Source organism: Scyliorhinus canicula, chromosome 9 (assembly GCF_902713615.1).
Source record: "Scyliorhinus canicula chromosome 9, sScyCan1.1, whole genome shotgun sequence".
In the NCBI taxonomy this organism is placed as follows: Eukaryota; Metazoa; Chordata; class Chondrichthyes; order Carcharhiniformes; family Scyliorhinidae; genus Scyliorhinus; species Scyliorhinus canicula.
The window spans coordinates 18,307,672-18,323,643 of NC_052154.1; the positions used below are offsets into that span (position 1 = coordinate 18,307,672).

Genomic DNA, 15,972 nt, shown 5'->3' on the forward strand with positions numbered 1-15,972 from the left:
TGAGGTGAAGGAGAATTGCGATTTGGCGCCAAATCGGCGACTGCTGCGATTTTGGCATCGGGACCTATTCCCTGCCCAATCATGTTTCACGATTTCGGCGTCAGCCAACAGAGAATCTGCCCATTATCTCGTTACCTCTCAGTAATGCCTCTTGGAAAATATCAAACCCTCGTCCTGTAGTTCACAGAAAAGCAATAACTTCTGAGAGAAAAAAACACTCGGTACATTTGCTTTAAAGGCAAAATATTATCCTTTTTGCATAAAGTTTCTGAGCTAGTGCGAGCTCAAGATGGCAAACAAAATTATTTGCGTTGGCTCTATTCGTGCTCTTTCTATTGTTGGATTACACCGAATTACTGATGCTTGATTCATTGCTTCCATAAATCCTCAGTAGTTCATCACTGGGAGCTTTTCGTACCCACCTTGTGTTTGATCTGTCTGTCCTTATACCTGTTTAATTCTGATTTGTTTCATGAATAGATCATATGAGCAATGAAGTGTGACACCAAAGTGCGATGTAAGGAGCAAATCAGGACAGATAAAAAATGTCTGCCGAATGATCCTTTATGCATAAATTATGCAAATATTTCACAGTGTTATTTCGATAGCATCTTATTTATGTTTAGATAGGAACAGGTTAACTGACTAAGGCTGGCTCTTAGCAAATTCTGTAAAAAATTTATGAGGAGATTTTATGGTATTTTCCTTGACAACAAATGCTCTGTCCAGGGTTTATGGCCTACAGTTGCCATGGCAATTCATAACTTCTGCGTTACTGGCTTTTAGCCATTGTGATTTAAAGTTTGAGCTGGGAGCATTGAACATGTGGAGAGCGGTGAATGCCCTTAGCTTTGCATTATGAAGAAAACTGAGCAAGTGCAGCATCATAAAAGGAGCGAATGTTAGCTCCAGTGGACCTGTCTCCCAAGGGAATGAATGTCCACGCGGAGGATTTTGCACCAAGCTCAAATGGCTCATGGGATCAGCATCTATAGGCAATGTGATTGACAGAAGCTGGGTTTGGACAACACACAGAGAGGAGCAACTCTAGTTATTTTGCATGGCATTTGTTGAAGACTGAAGAAGGATTTGTTTTCTATGGACTAGAAACCGAGAGGGCAAATGGCTGTGGAAACTTACAATGAAGGTAAAACCTCAGGCAGCTTGACTGAATTGAGGATATTAGAAGGGAGCTGGAAAATGTCCCTCTCAGACTTGAAGGTTTTTTTTTTCTTGAAAATGTGCTGACTTGGGTTCTTGTTTTGCAATGCGCAATGACTCCAAAGGACTGAAGCACTTCCTGTGTGAATAAATCTGCTTAAGTCTCATGGGGGAATGTGACCTTACATTCCTTCACTGCCGAACTGAGTAAATGTTCCAGTTGAAATAGCTACTTAGTGCATGGTTACTGTGGACATTCGCATTCTGCTTTGTGGCAAGAGTGAGATCGATTTGCTGTTTCTCCTTGGTCACTGAATGAGAGTGCGGCCACCGTTAGATATTTTGTAGGCAACTGGAACAGCGTCTCGAGCTCTGTGTTCCGGGGCTGAATAAGCTACTGATACTCTCACGTTGGCATTTTGCAGTTGCAGTCATGAGGAAACCATCATTATTTTGTGAAGCTGGCAGCGACTCCTGGCACCCTCACAAGTACAAATGAAGGCAGGCATGCAGAGGCTGCCGTCAGCGATGCCGCACTCCTCCACAAGGTCAGCTGCTGAGGTCCTCGCAGATGGAAAGCAAATTCATTGAATTTATGTGAACTCCCACTTCTTGTGTGGTTATTTTTGTTGTAGAAAGTTACATCTTTTTGAATGAGGCATAAGAGGGTATTTAAAGGAGCACTGTCAACCATCATACTTATTACTGAGCAACCTCTCCGGCACTGAAACACTCATTTTCAATTTTGTGGAATGTCAAATTCCTCTAGTGCATGACAAAAATTTTACAGATTAAAGAAAACATACATAGGAGCAATGATTTTGTTCCTATTTATGATGTTTCAGCTTATTCCCGCTTTTTAAATCCCAATCATTGCTCTACAATTATAAAAGTTGCAGGATAATCCTGCTTCCTGATTTGCTGTCTGTAAGAGTTCTTTAATGCGATTGGTTGCTTAGCCTACTTGATGCTAGCACTCTTGCTGGAGGTGTGGAAATGTAGTTTTCTGGCTCAATATAGCCAAGGCATGATGGGATACGTGGCCATAATTGTAGTGCACTCAGAAAACTGCGAACAGGGCAAGAATAGTAATCCTCATGACTCTGAGGGTCCCCTTTCTTATTTATTGCAGTGTCACTTCCTTATCTATATCCATCTGTTTCCACACATTGCCACACACACGTAGGCATGTATTGATACATTGTCAATACAGCTTGAGTGCATCCTGGCATTGTAAGGAGTCACAATTTTAATTTAAATAAGGTCTTTTAGGATTTTACGCTGAGTAAGGGTTTTTTAGGCGCCAAGATTCAAACTCATGTGTTATTTGTTTACTCCCGTGTATAAATATCCTCGGAGAACTGTTGTACTTTGGATCACCCTAACCTTTGTTGAGGTATAGTCTCCCCTTGTTGCAAGTAAATTAACTGTTGATGTTAACCTGTATTTTGTTGTCTGAGTCTTACTCAGAGTCGAGTTTTCTGGAGGTTCCACCGAGATCGCTTATCCCGAGTCCAGTGGGAACGGACGAGAGAAAGTGCTTGACAAAAGGCTGAGGGGAAAAACCTGAGTGGCCACAAGTGTGAGTTTATACTTTTGGGATTTTCCCCATCAGCCGACCAGAGTTGTTTAAATAAATTTAGAGTACCCAATTAATTTTTTCCAATTAAGGGGCAATTTAGCGTGGCCAATCCACCTAGCCTGCACATCTTTGGGTTGTGGGGGCGAAACCCACACAAACACGGGGAGAATGTGCAAACTCCACACAGTCAGTGACCCAGAGCCGGGATCGAACCTGGGACCTCAGCGCCGTGAGGCAGCAGGGCTAACCCTCTGCGCCACCGTGCTGCCCAGCCGAGCAGAGTTAAAGATATTCCTGGGTCGGATACTGCGATCTGTAAGACTCTATTCGCCAAACATTTTTCTCTTTCAGATACTGACTAAGAGAACAGGTTTTGAAAACGCAGGTCACATTGAACACAGTTAAAAGATAAAGAAACATCAGGGACGTTATAAAGGAGACTGTCAGGGATGCCTTAGAACTGCCAATTGTGTACGGAACACAGTTAATAGGTCGGTAGTAGATGTATTGGAAAAGGCTGTCAGGGATGCCTCCGAATGTGGGAAATTTGTTTTGTTTTTTTGGTAAAAGTATAAGTGGAATTAAGGGCTCAGTATATAGTGGCGTACAACGTAGACTGAGAATTGACTATATGTTTAGTTAAAACATAAGTGTTTATGAGTTACGTTTATATAAGATGTCTATGTCTTAGAACCATTATAACCTATTGTAATTCGTTACCATAAAACAACCTGGAACTGATAGGTAGTCATAAAGTATTTGGTTGACTGACTTGCCATAGGTCCGTGCCTTAACAATATCCCACACACACAGATTGAGCCCGAATTAAGAACCCAAATTGGCCACGTGATGGCCAGGTCAGGTGGGCATAGAGAACTCGGTTTGGACAGAAGGATTGTGATACCGGAGCTTTGAAGACTGCCTATCATTCCAGGTTATAAAAGATGGGTGCCGGAGCAAGGAAGACACGACCAAAAGGCATATCAGCCGATTTCCCGCTCCATAATTGAGGTCAGTCATCTTTAGACCATTTTAAAAATTGGTTAAAATAGACCAAAGACGGGAATAGGCCATTCCTGCCTGACGGGTCATTCGACTGAGAAAGAATTTCATGTCTTGAAGAATGCCTAATGGAGAGAATTGAGAGCGTGAGGGGAAGAAGAAAGTAAATTGGTCAGCGTTTGGAGATTGGAAAAGGGAAGGTGAAAGAAGGAGGGAAAAGAGTGTTGAGGGTAGCAATATCGGTAAAGAAGGAAAGAAAAGGAAAGGAAACGGAGGCCCTAGGGGACCTACCAAAATGAGGGCACACACAAATCAACCCACCACACCACGATGGACAAAAGATGAGGAGGAAGAGGTGCAACAGAATAGGTCTGAATTCCCCCCATCATATATCGCACCCCCCCAGTTACTCCCACCACCATCTCCGGACAATCAACTGCTAGTGCCACCTCTACCACCTACAGTCTTGGCAGATGATGGCCAACAGGGCGATGAGGGAAATGGTGTGGCGGGCACCCCTGGCTCCCTGCCAAGTACAACAGGATCAGGACGCCAGTATGGGGTTTCTGAGAATGGCCAGTTCTCTGTGAGGTACTTCCAGAGGGAGAACCAAGGCCAGTACATAGACCGTGGACCAATGCGGAATTAAGATTTATGGTTGAGGAGTTGGGGAATCCAGAGACTGAATTAGACAAAGCAATAGACCAGTTGAAGACTATTATCCTGTGCCATGAGTCAAGAATCCTGGACAGAGAGACACTTATTAGGGCCTGGTTAAAAGGCCGATTTAAGAAGGCAGCACGGTGGTGCAGTGGTTAGCATTGCTGCCTCACGGCGCTGAGGTCCCCGGTTCGATTCCGGCTCTGGGTCACTCCGTGTGGAGTTTGCACATTCTCCTCGTGTTTAGTCCCCACAACCCAAAAGATGTGCACGGTAGGTGGATTGGCCACGCTAATTAGTCCCTTAATTGGAAAAAATTAATTGGGTACTCTAAATTTATTTTTTAAAAAGAAAAGAAAAAGGCCGATTTAAGGATCTAGAAACAAACTTCCAAGATTTCAAAACGCACCATAACCTTCCAAATGCAGGCCCAACGACAAGGCCTATCGACAACCTTTGCACTGATTTATACGCCTCCCTACATATTATGTTTCCTAAAAAGACTAATTGGTCTAAAATAATGGAAGCCACACAAACTAAGGGTGAGGATGTACATGACTACGTCCAGAGAGTGCAGGAACTTATGGACCAATACTCCGGGCTTGCTAAAGCCGAATCTGACGGTCCAACCATCAGTGCCATTGTAAATGGCCTGAGACCAGATCTAGGGTCGGCGCTAAAATTGGTTTGTTTAGTGTGGAGACGAGAACCCTTCACTAAAATTGTCTCCATGCTCCGAGACTTAGAAGAAAGAAATTGGGAATCAGAAAATAAGGCCACAGTCCTAGTCGAGCAGACCATGGGACCCGTGGTAACGGGAACAGGAGCTTATGTCCAGTTCCTCCAATATCCTCCAAACCAACCACAGAATAAGGGTCAATGAAGGTGTAACAGGAGAAGACTTGGAGGACGAAATAGAGGTTATGGAGGGCCAGGGAGATCAGACGAAGAAGGTTGTTATAATTGTGGCCAACAGGCCAATTACTCGGTTCAAGATCCCTGGGGAAGGCAGGTTCAAGATTTAAGAAAACCATACCATCCATGACCAGATGTGCCCCACCTGGTGCCCACCCAAAACCAAATGCTACTGGTACCACCGAACGCTTACCATGGGCCCACTCTGATGATCAAAGTCGATAATAAATAAATTCCCTTTTTGGTGGACACAGGAGCTACTTTCTCCATGCTAGCCAATGAGCATTCAGTCGGTTAGCCATGTACCGAGAACTATATAACGGTGGCCAGTGTCCCAGGAACACACAGCAACTGTCTCTCTCAGTTGCAATTAATGGATACAGTGAAGAACATTTTTACTATCCAAAGAGACCCCTGTCAACTTGTGTAGAAGGGACCTATTGTGTACAATGAGTGCTACCATTACATGTTCAGCATAGGGCATAGACGTATAGGTCCTGGCAGATCGATCTGGCATGTACCTTCTGCACTCTGGACACCATCCCATTCGATACGCTTGGGAAAATCTTGGTCAGCCTTAGTTCACGACTCACTTGTATCATATGGTCACTCCAGTGCCCCCTCCAGGTCATAGTTAACTAAGAAAGGAAATTGCACCTAGGTCCATGGAAAGTAAGATTACACTGTACTGTCTTATTTGACAAAACGGGACATGATCAAGCCAAATTCAAATATTACAAGCCCTTCCTACATGCTAAGTACCCTTTGAAAATTGGAAAGATATTTAATGGCCCAGCAGGCATTGCCACGGCTGTCTCGTTGCCCTGACAGGCACAATCCGTGTTCTTAGAGAAGGAAAGCAAACCCCACATCACTTTGGCAGTATCAAAGGGACAGACACCAAAGGATTTAGGGCCAATGATTGAAAAGATTGTGTGTTTAAAACCTCAGGCAGGATACGGGAGACCTGGGAGCAACACGATCTTGCAATTCACAGATAACCAGGGATATGGGGTCCTGCTGAAGAAATGTATTAGTTTCACGGGAACAGGTGTCCCCGAGGAGCTCACTGATCCCCTTTCCCAAATACCATCACCCTGTGGTCCAGTCATCCCAATGAGGTAGGAAAGATGTTGACTGCACCTCCGCATAGAGTCATCCTTAACCCCTCTATCCTCTCTCAAGGAGGCCACAATACCCCCTCTCACAGGCTGCAGACCAAGAGATTCCACGGTGATTAAGTCACTGCTCGAACAAGGTGTCATAATACCAACAAATAGCCCGTATAACACTCCTATCCTGCCTGTTCAAACGTCCGGCAGTGACAAATGGCAGTCTATACAAGTTGGCGCATGCACAGACCAGCCGGCGTGTTCCTGCGCATGCGCAGTGGGGGTTCTTCTCCGCGCCGGCCATGGCGGAGCCCTACAGAGGCTGGCGCGGAAGGAAGGAGTGCCCCCACGATACAGGTCTGCCCGCAGATCGGTGGGCCCCGATCGTGGGCCACGCCACTGTGGGAGCCCCTCCCCGGGGCCAGATCCCCCTGCGCCCCCCCGAGGACTCCACTAGACAGCCTACCAGCCAGGACCCGCCGTGTGGGACCACGTCCATTTCATGCCGGCGGGACTGGCCAGAAATCGATGGCTGCTCAGCCATCAGGGCCCGGAGAGTTGCCAACAGCCCCTGACCGGCGTGGCGTAAACCCCGCCCCCACCCGAAAACCTACGCCAGAGAATACTGCAGCCGGCGACGGAGCGTCTGGGCAGGATTCACGCCACCCCCGGGGATTCTCCGACCCGGCGGGGATCGGAGAATCCCACCCATGACCTCCACATCATTAGTGAATCTGCATTCCTGGTCTATCCAGTCATACCTAAGCCCTCATTCAACCTTACCAGCATCCCCATTAGATCACCCTACTGTACGGTTATCGATTTATGCTCGGCAATTTTCACTGTCCCCATACATCGGGACTCACAATTCCTTTATGCCTTTACCTACAATGGCCAACAGTACACGTGGACTAGATTACCACAAGGGTACACACAGAGAATCCCACAAAATTTTCCCAATGAATAAAGAGAGACTTGGAGGATGTAGTATTACCCGCAGGATCCACCGTAATCCAATGTGTTGATGACTTACTCATTCTCACACCCAGTAAAGAGGCCTGCGAAATGGACTCATTGGTGCTACTACTCGCCCTTGCCAAAAAGGGCCATAAGGTATTCAAAACAAAGTTACCGTTCGTTGCCGGGAGGGTCCGATGTTTAGGCCACAAGCATTTCCACGACACTCGGCAACTGTCCGAAGACAGGATTAAAGCCACATGTTCAGCCCCATTGCCAGCGACTAAAATAGAAATGAAGCATTTCCTCGTGATGGCAGGCTACTGTCGACAGTGGAAAGTAAACTACACCAAACTAGTCAGGCCACTTCTAGACCTCTCAGTGCCGTCACAACCCGGACCCTTGGCATGGACCAAGGGTACTCAGGATGCATTTTTAGCGTTAAAACAGGCCCTGATCTCAGCACACGCTCTAGGACTCCCTGATTATACAAATCCATTTAGCCTATTCGTGCACCACAAGTCTGGTTTTGAACAATCCGACAGGAACACGGAAGCAGACAGCGGCCAATTGCTTATTTTAGCACTCAATTAGTCCCAGTTGCAAGAGGCCTGCCCAGTTGTCTGCCAGCTTTGGCTGCAGCATATTATGCACTACAACAAGCCCAGACAATCACTTTAAATCATCATACCACCTTAAATGTGCCTCCTACGTTTGAAATTCTTCTCATTAAATGTACCACCCAGCACCTGACTCCGACCCGTACAATCAAACATGAGGTAGAACTGTTGGCGAACCCCAACCTGACTATTAAGCGATGCACAACCCTCAACTCTGCCATCTTACTACCCAATGCTGAGGACGGCACCCCTCATTGTTGGGAGACGGTTACACAATTGGTGACCAAATCACAAACAGACCTCGGCGACATACCCCTCAATAACCCAGATTTAGTGTACTTTGTCGATGGATCAGGACTCAGAGACCCAAACGGCAAATGTTATGCAGGTTACGGCATTACATCACCCTATGAAACTGTTGAGGCGACGGCCCGGCCAAATACCTTCTCGGCTCAACAAGCTGAACTATTCGCCCTTACACGAGTGTGTATATTGGCTACGGACAAGACTGTAAACATTTATACTGATTCAAGATACGCCTTTGGAGTAGCCCATGATTATACACAAATTAGGAAATTTAGGGGATTCCTAACATAATCAGGCTGAACTATCAAAATTGCGGAACTAGTGGAAAATTTGTTAAGGGCCATTCAGAACCTAAAGCAATTGACAATTTTAAAATGTCCGGCCCACACAGGGCATACGGGAGAGATTTCACTGGGAAATGGGAGGGCCGACGAAGCCACAAGACGGGCGGCATTACCAGATACTTGTGTATAAGTCTCCACCTATACGTTCAGACATACCAAGCCCGTTGATTCACAACGCACAATTGATGGTGTATCGGCCTTTCAGTCTGTGGCCCATACTGATGAGGTGAATCATAGAATTTACAGTGCAGAAGGAGGCCATTCGTCCCATTGAGTCTGCACCGGCTCTTGGAAAGAGCACCCTACCTAAAACCACACCTCCACCCTATCCCCATAACCCAGTAACCCCACCCAACACTAAGGGCAATTTATCATGGCCAATCCACCTAACCTGCACATCTTTGGACTGTGGGAGGAAACCGGAGCACCCGGAGGAAACCCACGCATACACGGGGAGGATGTGCAGACTCCGCACAGACAGTGACCCAAGCCGGAATCGAACCTGTGACCCTGGAGCTGTGAAGCAATTGTGCTATCCACAATGCTACCGTGCTGCCTTTGTATGACTTGGGTTCAGAATCAATGTACTAAGACACCTGAAGGAGTGTGGGTCCACTATGATGACCGTGTGGTGGCACCCAAATCTTTACTCCCGTGGATTACCCGACGTGTTCATACCTTCACACACGCGGGCAAAGGGGAGATGGCAGACTGGATTGTAAAATCATGGCACGCACCAGGTATTTCGGCAATTGCAAAACAAATTAGTGAACAATGCGTCGCTTGTCAGACCATCAATCCAGGGAAAACGGAACAAGTACAGTCAGCCTCCCGGCCAAATCCAACAGCACGGTAGCACAAGTGGATAGCACTGTGGCTTCACAGCGCCAGGGTCCCAGGTTCCTTTCCCCACTGGGTCACTGTCTGTGCGGAGTCTGCATGTTCTCCCCATGTCCTCCGAGTGCTCCAGTTTCCTCCCACAGTCTAAAGACGTGTGGGTTAGGTGGATTGGCCATGCTAAATTGCCCTTAGTATCCAAAAGGTTAGATGGGGTTATTGGGTTACGGGGATAGGGTGGAAGTTAGGGCTTAAGTGGGTCGGTGCAGACTCGATGGGTGAATGGCCTCCTTCTGCACTGTATGTTCTATGTTCAGGACCTTTCGTAAATTTACAGATGGATTTTACTGAGTTCTCCCATGTATGGAGTTTAAATATGTTTTAGTGATTATAGATGTATTCTCTCAATGGATGGAATCTTTCCCGTGTAAAAAGAATGATGCAATTACAGTTGCTAAGCCCTGTTAAAAGAGATTGTGCCGCTGATGGAACCATCAATTCACCAGACACGTGTTTCCGATATGAATCTAGGCTTTAATAAACTTACTTCAGAGCCAGCCTGTTACCTGTTGATGAACTCTCTGAACTGCAGGCTGACTCTGGACCAGGGTATTTATACAGGAGCACTAGGGGGAGGAGTCGTGGGCGGAGCCCTGTACAAGCTCCTGAGCATTCCCAGAGCTACTCCCCCTAGTGGTCGGGTAACGCTACTGCGCTTACAATATACAGTGTGAATTTACCATGTTATATTCACCACAGCCGCAATTCAGCATTCCTGTACAACTATCAAGTGACAATGTTTTACGGGAACTGTCATATGGGAAATGTTTGAACCGTAGCAAATTAATCAGCATTTTCACTGCAGTTACCATCCACAGTCAGCTGGACTGGTGGGGCGATATAATGGAGTTTTAAAGAACAAGTTGGCAAAATTGTGTGATGAAATTGGACTAAAATGGGTTGAACTACAGTATTACCTCTGGCATTTATGATAATGCGATCAGCAACCAACAGGACTTTCACCACATGTGATCATCATGGGACGTCACCTTTTTCAGCAACCTTTACGGCAAAACAAATGGACATCCACAAGATGGAAGAGAATATGCTGAATTATTGTATTGCCCTAACAAAAAATATCTCCAGCTTTCATTCGCAGGTCAAAGAAGCTCAAGTGGATCCAGCAGAAAGGAGCCTCGAGCCAGGAGAATTTGTGCACATGAAGGCCTTCAAGAGAAAGACCAATCTGCACCCAAGGTTCGAAGGCCCATTGCAGGTTCTTAACCTCTCACAATTGGGTCTGTGCCCACATGCCCATACACTCTAGAGGGGGAATCCCAATAAGACCAATCCCATTAAATGCATCTGAAACAGCAGAACGGTGGTTGGAACAAGACGGTCTTCCGAAGTGAAGACCGGGAGAATCCTCTTTAGAGGAAAGGGAAATAGTAAGAAACGGCGGGAGTTAGCGGGATACAACATATTTAAACACCATACATGGGAGACATGGGAGGCGGGATACAATATGGCGGCATAGAAGGGTTGGTTCTGTTCCTCACTAATTCCACAGGAAGAGGCAGACCAAAAGGGACCATCTGCCTTGGAAGCAACCAAACGGCAGGGTGGAAGGCTGGAATCAGCAAGTGTAGCCATTCCCTTCTCCTTACCCGAGCAAATACCCTGATTGTTGGGAAGGATATCCTTCACCTTGTGCTTTACAATAAAACGACTCAAAGCACTAAGTTTGTCACTCACTGGAATGGGGATCAAATCAGTCAATTGAGAATTTATAATGGTACCTACTTTATTTGCGGTCATAAGGTCTATCCCTGGTTACCCTTCAACTGGTCAGGGTCCTGCTACCTGGGCTATGTGGTTCCCTATATTCACCACTTTACATCGATCCCCCGAATGGCTTTGAATGGAGCAGTTCTTCTTCATTTTTATTCTTTGGTATGGGACAGGAAAGTTAGCCCGGGAATCCATAAATATGGCAGCAGCTCTGGAAAAAATAGCAAATGATACAGCAAAGGCACTGGCCCAGATCACTACAGAAATGGTGGCCATTCGGACAACGGCCTTACAAAGCAGAATGGCCTTAGACTATATCCTGGCGGAAAAGGGAGGATCTTGCGTCCTGATAGGGTCAGAGTGTTACACCTACATACTAGACGTGGCTGAAAACATCACAATCACATTCAAAAAGAGGGTGCCAAGATACATGATGGCTCAAGTCGAGGAAAGTGGGGTTCATGGTAAGGGTGGCGAGAGGGACTGCTGGGCGGCCTGACTAAGCCTATTCTGCAAGGGTTAGTTTTGATAATTGGACTATGCATGGGCTTATATCTGACAGACATGGCTATCAAATACCGTGCAAGTGGATAGCACTGTGGCTTCACAGCACTAGGGTCGCATGTTCGATTCCCGGCTAGGGTCACTGTCTGTGCAGAGTTTGCACGTTCTCCCCATGTCTGCGTGGGTTTCCTCCAGTTGCTCCAGTTGCCTCCCACAACCCAAAGATGTGCAGGTTAGGAGAATTGGCCATGATAAATTGGGTTACGGAGATAGGGTGGAAGTGAGGGCTTAAGTGGGTCGGTGCAGACTCGATTGCCCGAATGACCTCCCTCTGCACTGTATGTTCTATGTTCTATGTTCTAAAAGCATAAACCCAAAACCCACTGCAATGGCCTTGATTGTTGCAGAAAACCCCCCAGAAGACCCTTGCAAACTAGAGCTACAAAGAATACTGCCTGAATAAAGTTGTGATATATGGATACAACAAAAGGTGGGTGAGTGTGGAAATGTAGATTTCTGGCTAAATATAACCAAGGCATGATGGGATACTTTGCCATAATTGAAATGCGCTCAGAAAACTGCTAACAGAACAAGAATAGTAATCCTCATGACTCTGAGGGTCCCCTTTCCTGTGTATTGTAGTGTCACTTCCTTATGGCATAGTAGCACAGTGGGTAGCACTGTTGCCTCACAGCTACAGGGTGCTCGGGTTCGATTCCCGGCCTGGGTCACTCTCTGTGTGGAGCCTGCACGTTCTCCCTGTCTCTGCGTTGGTTTCCTCCGGGTGCTCCGGTTTCCTCCCACAAATCCCAAAAGACATGCTTGTTTGGTGAATTGGACATGCTGAATTCTCCCTTTGTGTACCCGAACAGACGCAGGAATGTGGCGACTAGAGGCTTTTCACAGTAACTTCATTATAGTGTTAATGTATGTGGTGACTAGGGGCTTTTCACAGTAACTTCATTACAGTGTTAATGTAAGCCTACTTGTGACAATAAAGATTATTATTATCATTATCTAAATCCATCTGTTGCCACACATTGCCACACACATGTAGGTATTTGTTAATACTTTGTTGATCCAGCTTGAGTGCATCCTGGCATTGTAGTGAGTCATGATTTTAAGTTAAATAAGGTCTTTTAGGATTTTAAACTGAGTAAGGGTTTTTTAGGCACCGAGATTCAAAGTATGTGTTACTTGTTTACTCCAGTGTATAAATATTCTCGGAGGACTGTTGTACTTTAGATTCTCGCCCTAACGCTTGCTTCGGTGCGGCCTCCCTTTGTTGCAAGTAATAATAATAATAATAATAATAATAATAATAATCGCTTATTGTCACAGGTAGGCTTCAATGAAGTTACTGTGAAAAGCCCCTAGTCGCCACATTCCGGCACCTGTTCGGGGAAGTAAAATAAATTAATTGTTGATGTTGTATTGTATTTGTATTTTGTTGTCTGAGTCTTACTCGAAGTCGAGTTTTAGACAGAGGCCAGTGATCCCCTACAGTTTGCGCCAAAATAAAAGCAACTTGGGAAAGGTAATATCCATGGCATGGAGGTCACTAGATTTTGGTGGCAACTTTCGTCAAGGCCAGTGGTGAGCACTGGTACTTTGCCACCGACCGCAAACTTTGACCCTGTATTGTTTAAGTGACCAGGCGACAAGGGGAGAGCTGGCTTCCCTCCATTCAACCTCCTTAGTCGGTCACAACAAAGGTTTAAGTTTCTTTTTTACGAGGACATGCCTTTTCTGAATCCAAATGTATTTAACTATTTAAGCTGTGAGCAAGAATGAGCCAATGAAACAAGATTTTCTTGAGTTAAATAAAGAGCAACTTTATTAACCACCAAACTCTCGAGAAAAATTATAAAATGCAACATCGGGCATTCTGCCCTCAGGCAGTCTTCGGGCACATGCGCACCTGCTGTGAACCTAACCACAATGTTTATAAACACCTAGAAGTTAAGTGTTTTCATTTCCTCTTTTTTTCAGCAGAAAGCACTTAACTGCTTTTGAATAGGCAGGAGCTGTGAATTATAGCTAGCTGTTTATAAATATTGCTGTTAAGTTCTCAGCAGGCTGCTTGAGATCCATTCAAGCATGAAGAGAAATGAAAAAAATACAATCCAGATATGTGGCTGTCTGTAAGCTGTCAATTACAGCCTACTAAAAGTTAATTCTCTTTCAAGTGAATAGAAGTCTTGCAGATCAAAAGATCTGGGGGGTTTAAAGCCTTGTGATGTAGTTTTGGCTTTCTATGAAGTCACAGCTGCTGCTTTCGAGACATATGTCTGAGGCAGCAGGTGTAAGGGACAGCTGAGAAACAAAGCAGTGATTTTTCACTGTTTCTGCCTGGACTACTCTTTAGCTCCCAGGCAGGGGTTACTGATGGGGGAGTCTTTGTTCTGGGGGGTTCTCTGATATCAAGGTTCTCTGATATGGGGATTTCTCCACTTTGGGGGGTTCTCTGTTATGGGGTTCTCTGATATGGGGGTGTTCTCAGATATGGGAGTCCCTGATATGGGGAGGTTCTCTGTTATGGAGGGTCTCTGATATGGGGCTGTTCTCTAATATGGGGGTTCTCTTCCGGGAGGTCTCTTAGGGAGCCTCTGGTGGGGATCTCTGGTGGATGGTCTGGTGGGGGGGGGGGGGGGGGGCTGATGGGGGATCTAGTGGGGAGTCTCTGATGAGGCGTCAATGGGGGGAGGTCAGGTCACCCAAATGCGTGTGTGCTGTGGGGGGATGAGCCAGAAATTCCCATGGTGGGGAGGCAGGATGCCATACTTGTCAGTGGGATGGGGGCAGGATTTTCTTTGCGGGGGAGTGGGTCAGCTGCTGGATCTCACTATCAGGCTGCTTGCTCAAACTGACAGCCCGATAAAGGAATTCACGCTGAAACCCCTTGCGATTGCCACCATGCATAAGTTTGCATGGCTGGGGAAAGTGAACTACTTGTTCTTGTCGCCAGCACGAACCACGCGATTCTGCACTGGCGGGTGCAGATAGTCTCCCAAATGGAGAATCCAGCCCAGAAATAAGGATCCTCCTGTTTAAAGCTGTTTTCCCTTGTGTATACCCTTTATTTTCTGCTGTCTTGGCCATTATAACTTTTGTATCTGGACGATTACTGAAACCCCCCCGGCACGATGTACTGTTTAGTGTAGCCTCTGGAGACCCCCGGTACAATGTGCTGTTTGGTTTGGTCCAGTGATGACATTTCTTGAAGGATTTGGCTGGCAGCCAATCAGCTTCTTTAAATTCCCAGGTCACAGCTAATGGTCCATGCTGATTGGTGCTGGTGTTCTGAAATGTTCTCCCAAATTCAGAAAGGCTCCATTTCGGGAGATTGGAGCTCACCTTTTGATTAAAATGCTTGAAGAGCCTTAGTTCTGCTCTCTTTCTCTCTCTCCTACCCGATGACCTCTCTAAGATCCTAAAGAAAAAGCCTTTCTCTCTCTCTCTCTCCGCAGCCAGTTAAACATGCAGGAAGATCCAGACCAGCACCAGCTGAAGGCAGGATGGGTTGTTTGAAAACCTCCCTTTAAAATCTCATGTGGAGAATTCTAATATTACCACAGTGAAAAATGAAAAATGAAATGAAAATGAAAAAACCAGTGAGGCTGATAATTGTGAGTTCTGATTGAATGCACATGCCAGAAGATCCAATCCAACCAGTGGGTTTTAAAATTCCACGTCGTGAGAAGATAGCCGACTACAACAATTTCAACATCAGCAACAAAGTCCCATCTCTCTGTCTTCCATATTTAATCCCTATAATTGACCTCTTTCCTTCCTCTATGTACGTCTGTCTTGTATGTGTTTGGGTAGAAGGTGGGATGGTCAAAGGGGGAAGTAATAGGTTAGCAGTCCGTTATTTCGTTTAATTATTGCATGTTTTAACTCTTGTTCTTGTTACAAATAAACGGTTGTTGTGTTTTTACTTACAAATCTGTGGGTCATTGGAGCAGTCGATGGGAAAGATCTAAAAATCTTTATAATAATTGGTTAGTTCACTTATGTTGGGACTCAGGGGTCAGTGGGCCTGCAATTGACCGTACACCCGCCCATAGTGCTGTTACCATATAAAGAAAGGTTTACATTTATTAAAAGTCTTTCACAAACCCCTAGATGTTCCAAAGTGTTTCACTGCCAATGACGTACTTTTGAAGTGCTGTCATTGT

The 15,972-nt window shown here is 45.8% G+C and overlaps 1 long non-coding RNA gene across 2 annotated transcripts; it reads left to right on the forward strand.

Annotated features, from left to right (window-relative positions):
- Nucleotides 1–830: 830 nt before the first annotated feature.
- Nucleotides 831–15,739, forward strand: LOC119971126. 2 transcript variants are annotated; one of them, XR_005461748.1, is made up of 4 exons: nucleotides 831–2,743; nucleotides 10,656–10,753; nucleotides 12,199–12,281; nucleotides 15,262–15,739. It is a non-coding gene; the product is annotated as an uncharacterized LOC119971126 (long non-coding RNA). The 2 variants fall into 2 exon arrangements; XR_005461749.1 differs by lacking the exon at nucleotides 12,199–12,281.
- Nucleotides 15,740–15,972: the final 233 nt, after the last annotated feature.